The sequence below is a fragment of the Pteropus medius genome, unplaced genomic scaffold (genome assembly GCF_902729225.1).
Source record: "Pteropus medius unplaced genomic scaffold, Ma_sr-lr_union100, whole genome shotgun sequence".
Classification (NCBI taxonomy): Eukaryota; Metazoa; Chordata; class Mammalia; order Chiroptera; family Pteropodidae; genus Pteropus; species Pteropus medius.
The window spans coordinates 13,139,224-13,145,588 of record NW_024356249.1 but is presented as its reverse complement, the minus strand read 5'-3'; positions in this window follow the sequence as shown (position 1 = coordinate 13,145,588).

Below are 6,365 nucleotides of genomic sequence, written 5' to 3'. Positions count from 1 at the left end.
CAAGGCTCCTCTCACCTTGTCCCTGACACTTCCCATCTCTAACTAAATTCATGCCAGAATGAATAGCAATGAATGGAAGCATGAGTGGGAAAATGATGTAGAAAATGCAGCTTCCCGTGGAGCGCACGGCCGTGAGTAAAGTGGCCATGCGGTTATGGGCCGGTGGTCTTTTTGGAACAGGAATGCCAAGCAGACCACCCAAGGGAAAATTTAACCAGCACCTGAGTTTTATTTGGCCTACACAGTGTAAGATTATAAAGTACTTTTAAAACTTTTTAAATTTACTCCCAACTAACTTCATCTAAAATCAGAATTTCTGCTTCCTTTGAAAATCAAGCTATCTGATGACACTGGGCCTACATTTCCCCTCCTCGCTTCCTTGGCTGGAACAGAGTAGCAAGTGCCCTCTTAGATCAAGCACGTCCTCTCCAAATTGCTGCCAACCCATGTTTCTTATTGTCTTCGTGACTATGCTCCACGTTTCTAGCACCTGCGGGTGGTTGGGACTAAGTCTCCCTATTAGATGCTTATGTGCCTTTAAACAACATCCAGTGAATCAACTGTCCTGTTTGAGTATCTGCAAAGGAACACTGGCTCTGAACACTCACTGCCTACCCAGGCCAGCCTCCCAGTGGGGCAGACTGTCCTATTCTAGGTGTGGGCTTGGGAAGGAATAAAAGAGACAATTATTGGCGTTTCTGCACTTTGAGTGCTTATCTGGATGGCTACCTCCCAACGACTCTGAATGTGCAAGAGTGTGAACATAAGCCTCCCGGTGGGGAAATCTTTCTCCCAGATAGAAACCCTGATTAACATTATGGGAGGCACTGACTTTTGGGTTTTACTTAAGTGAAGGTTATAATAATAACTACTACTTTTTGAGCACTACATCCCAGCCTTCTCAAACTTTAATTGCATTTTGTTTGCCCAACAACCCTCAAAGGTAGCAAAGTGAACATTTGTTGTTTTAGCTGCCCAGGGTCCTTTCTGCCTTCTCTTGGTAGTGATAGCCCGACTTTTCTTGAGAGAATTACTTCTACCTTCCAAATCCCAGTATGAAAAACTCTGCTCTCAATTGCAATACTCTCCCATAATCCACAGGGTGGACATATGACCCAACCAAAGCTAATCAAACTCTACTGAAGATTTGAAGTTTGAGCAGGGTGGTGCTAGCACAAAAAGTGTTCAGACAGATGCATCTCCATGTGCTTATATTAGTTCCTAATCTAAACCCCAGAGCTACCAAGGTTCCTGTCTTTTCAGATGTGGAGAAAGCTTTCATTGCTGTGACTTATTGTGTTATTATGAAATAACTGACATTTAAAAAAATCTTGCCATTCTTCAGAAGGGCAAATTCATGGCATAGTAGTATCAGAGTTCTGCCTTACAGAACTGTAAACAATAAATTCACATTGGTTAAGCCACTAGATTTGTGGTAATTTGTTACAATAGCCATAGAATACCAATACACTGAGTTTCATATAGAGTGGACAAATTTAGACCCACCACTGAACATGTCACAGTGGCAAGAGAAATGCCATGAGCTGATTGGCTGAGACATGAGCTAAGAAACCAAACCAACTATTCTGGAGAGAAAGACGGGATAAAAATCAATGAGCTTACCCATAGAGTTGGAGGAAGCAATCTCCTTGGCTGTCCCACAATGGAGAATAGCATGTGGGTGGATAGTCTAGACTATATATTGTAGCGCCTTTACCTTAGAAAGGATGTGAATCTAGCAGATACTTTTAAGACACTGACGTCTGTTCAGTTCAGAGGTTACTCAGAAATATGGTTTCTTCTTTTCTTTTTAAGAGGGATACGGATTAATTTTTCTTCCATGTCTTACAACTTCTCTTGATCAATGTACTTTTAATGTCCGAGAAGGCTGTCATTTGTCACAAGCCCTCTCTAAAGTGAGGTAAATAATGTTTAGTGCTTGGGGACTGCTTGCTCAAGGCTTAATGGAGGAAAGAATGACTCAGTGGAAGAAAAATGAGGCTAAGATACAATTATGAGAACAGTTTATGTGGGTACAATGTTTTATTACCTAGAGAGAACAATCTAGGAGCATGAACTCCTGAAAAATATTGCAGCAAACTGTTTAAATTTATTATATAATATTTAGTTAACTGAAGTCTTTCAATAGTTCTTCCCAAAACAGGAAGAACTGTTGCCGAACTTTTTATACTTACTTCTACTTTTGGCATACAGTAAATGCTATATAAATATTTGCTGTAATTAATGTTATTTTACTTGTATAATGAGTGTCTCAGGATATGAGATGACTGAGCTTCTTCCATAGTAGCTCTGAAATATGAGGAAGACGATTTCTCTCTGAAGATAAAATTAATGTCAGCCCCAAGCAGGACGCAGCAGATCATTCCCTGGATGTGTGGGGATAGTAACCTGGGATAGAAATAGAATTCAATTTGATCAGTGAAATTAACACAGAGGTATGCAGAAGTAAATTCTTGCAGCTTATCTACCACTGGTCAAAGGGGAGAGACTCAAAATCTGAGGGATATGGACAATTTTGTCATGAAAGGACATTTGTCCAGGTGTCTCCAGGGCTTAGACAAACTAGCCCTCTAGACCTGTCATTTCCCTTCACTCACCAAGCAAGCATGTGGTTACTAATGAAAATCTTCAGGTTCTTTGATAGCAGGACACAACACCATGGACAGAGGATATAAGCATATGCTTATATGCCCCCAAATATGTCAACCTGAGTTATACCGAAAAAGTTCGAGGCCAAGAAACACGTTTTGGACTTTGGCAAATTCAACTTAGTAGAGTCTCTTGCCTGACAGCACCCCCACACCTCACCAAGTCTTTGGCCTTTCCATTCAAAAAAATCTACAATTCTTCAATAAATCTTGGAGATATAGCCTAATAGTTTCTATGGAAAAGTTTGTATAAAGTTACAAATAACTAATTAAAAAATTTAAAAACCTCTTGTAATAATATTTTAAGTCAGGAGTTGTCTACATGTGTGCTATAATTTTAGGGCTGAATGTTGCTTTTCAAATACTAATTTTCATAAAACATGGTAAACTATGAATAGTGGCTGTGCCTCTGTATTTTTTTAAAAAATATTCCTGTAACCATAATACCTCACTGTGGTTCTCAATCTTCTTGATCTGGCACCACCCCATAGCTCCCCAAGGACATTTGGAAATGTGGAGGGTGGGGATGGAAAGGAAGGAGCTTTCTCTTATCACAATCGCTAGGAGATGTTCCTGGTATGTAAGTCCTCCGGGCATACATAGTAAACATGCTGTAACATTGGGAAAAATCACACACAACACAGAACAACAAAGAACTGTCTTGTCCCAAAGGCAAATTGTATTTCTGTTGAGATACATTGTTCCTAGTCCCCTATGATGTAAGGATCGATTGTGACTTTCTGAGATTATGATTCAAAACAGAATGACACTGGAGGACTAAATGCCTTTCTTGCTGCTAGATCAGAAAATGTCAAAAAGCATTACCAGTTTAACTATGCACTTCCATAATTAGTGTGTGTGTGTGTATGTGTAGCTGAATTTGTAATGAGTTTATTTTTCAACAGGCTCTAAAAATAAAAAATATTTTCTCTCCTTTTTCAGTGGCTGAAAGCTGATGACATAGTCCTTGAGTCTGTAGGAAATGAAGTAAAATTCATTCTAGTTAATCTGATCAATCAAAGCATCCAAGTCAGATAGCTCACCTTGGCAACAAGGAATTGCAACATTAGAAATAAAGTCACCATCCTAACTGAGCTTGGCAGGGATCAGTCATTCTGTGTTTTTAATTATTCACACAACTTTTCTTTCCACCTGGCTTTATCAACCAAAGGTGACGGTATAGGAGGAACCTCTGAACACCCATGCATTTTCTAATTCAGTTACAAAGCCCAGCATTATATGCACACTTTGCTAATGTAGAAATAGGTTGAGCAACAATTAGAGGCTGATCAAATATCAGAGTGGGGCTGACCATTTACACAAAGGCATTCATTCCAGGCACCAATGCAGCTGGGTCTCACAGGCCTACCCGAGACAAAGAGTCTTCAACTGGAATCCTTTATGAGTGAGGTCTAAACCATCACACAATCAGTGGGCATTACAGCATCCAATCTTTTTAAATTCAGTGACCAAAGATCAGTCCCAACCAGTGAACTTTCTAATTGTTGCAAATGCCCTGTAAATGGCCGGTTTGTCCTACACCAAGGTTTTCAGGAGATAAAAGTTAATTCAGAAACAAAATTCTATGTGAAGTCAATGAAGCCTTTTCAAGAAACATTATTGAGATTTTTTAATCTCTTGCCAAAATGAAAAGAAGAAAAAGTTAAATTTCTGTCCAACATTCTCAAAATCATCAAGATAAAGAAAAATAATCCAACCCCCAAAGCTAACAAAAGGCCCATTTACTATCTAACACCCTGGGTGGACTTTGAAGCCACGCTTCACTAACAATCACTGTATTATGCCCATAGAATAATGCCAACCTGTTAGTGTGGGGTTTGTTCAATCAATTTGGAATTCAAATCAGAGTAAATCAGGATAGAATGCTGCCCTAACACCAACTCACTAAGGCTAATCAAACAGAAGAAAACACACACACAAAAAGTCTTCTTTCCAGGAGTAGTGAAAGCAAGATTAAAATTTAATAGAAGCAAACTCTGCCCACATTAGCCTAACTACATGGTACGTGGGAATTTTTTCAGAATGAAAGAAAACATGACTTTATGTGTGATTTATGTGTGATTCACAATGTCTCTCCTGTCCACACACCAATAATTCACAAAAGAACATATCCTTGTTTGCAAACTTTTCTTAAATTCTATAGGGTTTTAACTTAGAAATGTTAATGTGATAGAAACAAGCTGTAGAGAGTTTTAAAATATGCCTATATGTTTAAACATGTTTTTAAACAAAAGCGTGGACGTCTTTTTAGAATGACAAGCACAGCTGTACATTCCAATATAACTTCCCCATTACCAAAATACTTCGTAACTAAGGCCGCTGTTCCAGTGCCTTGAAAGCACTGGTGATCACAGCCCACTTTCTTGGTAGACAGAATTAGAAGCAATAAGATATTTAGGAACAAAATCATTAGAGAGTATGAGAAAAATATGATTGTGTCATTTTTATGAACTCTTTTAAAAGCTTTCCTCACAACCATCATAATCTCTCCTAGGAATTCCACATGTTCTGTCTCTCAGAGCCATTATCCCCTTAAACTGCCAAATTACGTCTGAGGCTACTTTCAGATTTTATCAAGTTTGAAATATTTCATTTGATTAGGGATAAGAAATCCTAGTCAACCTAAATTTCTAAATATAATATCAATACAAATACAAATAAGAGAAATAAAATTACAAAAGATATTTTCTCTTAAGATTCAGGAAGATAAATTATGATTAAATAGAAAACTTTTAAATGTCTATGGTTATACTTAAATTCAGTGTAGAAGAAATGTGTAAAACAAACCAATTCCATGCTTGTCCATGCAGTGAGGCATTTAACTCAGAAGATTTCTATGAATTTCATGGAATATATTGATATGAATTATTTATAACTCTTAAAAATTCAAGGAAAAATATTAAATTTAATTTGTAGAATTGATAACAATGGACTAACAGGAAATGTATATATCATTTAACAGCTATGTGGTTGATTAAAATATTACTAGTTTGAGAGAATGTTCGTTTCGAGATTGATTAAGCTATACTAATTTTTAAAATCAATCTTCGAATTCTGAGCACTTAAACCAAAAGACTTCGAATCCTCTACAAATTTATAGAATGCAATGGAAAATTGATATAATACCAGAGTTCTAGGAGTCAAAGATCTCATAACTATGATCATAAATAATAATTATCTTCTATTTATATCAATACAATCTTTTCAATGAATTATTATTCTATTTCAGGTTGTAATATTTGAAGTGCAAGTGTGGAAACACATTCACTGAAATATAATGAAAACTCAAGACAAAATTGTGACACTGTTACATTTAAGAAATCAGTTTTCTAATAACAATGATGAGTGGTCTCCTATGAACCATAGAAGGGCAATCTAACATTGATGAAGTAAAGTTATTCTGCCTACACGTAATAGAAACTCATTGAAGGTGAACGGCAATTTGCTTCATGCAAACTCTGGTCTCATGCCACTAATCCGCTTGCCTTGGCTTTTTGCATGCCAGCCTTCCATGGTCTTTCTTTGTTCTTGAACTTGGTCTGTTCTGTCTTCATATAGAGCCTTAACACAGCACTTTCCTGAATCTGGGCTTGGCTTCTTGCCCTCTCCAATCTTTTCCTAGCATTTCTTCAAGGGAACGTTCTCTGACATTGCCACTAGGTCTCAGAGCACTTT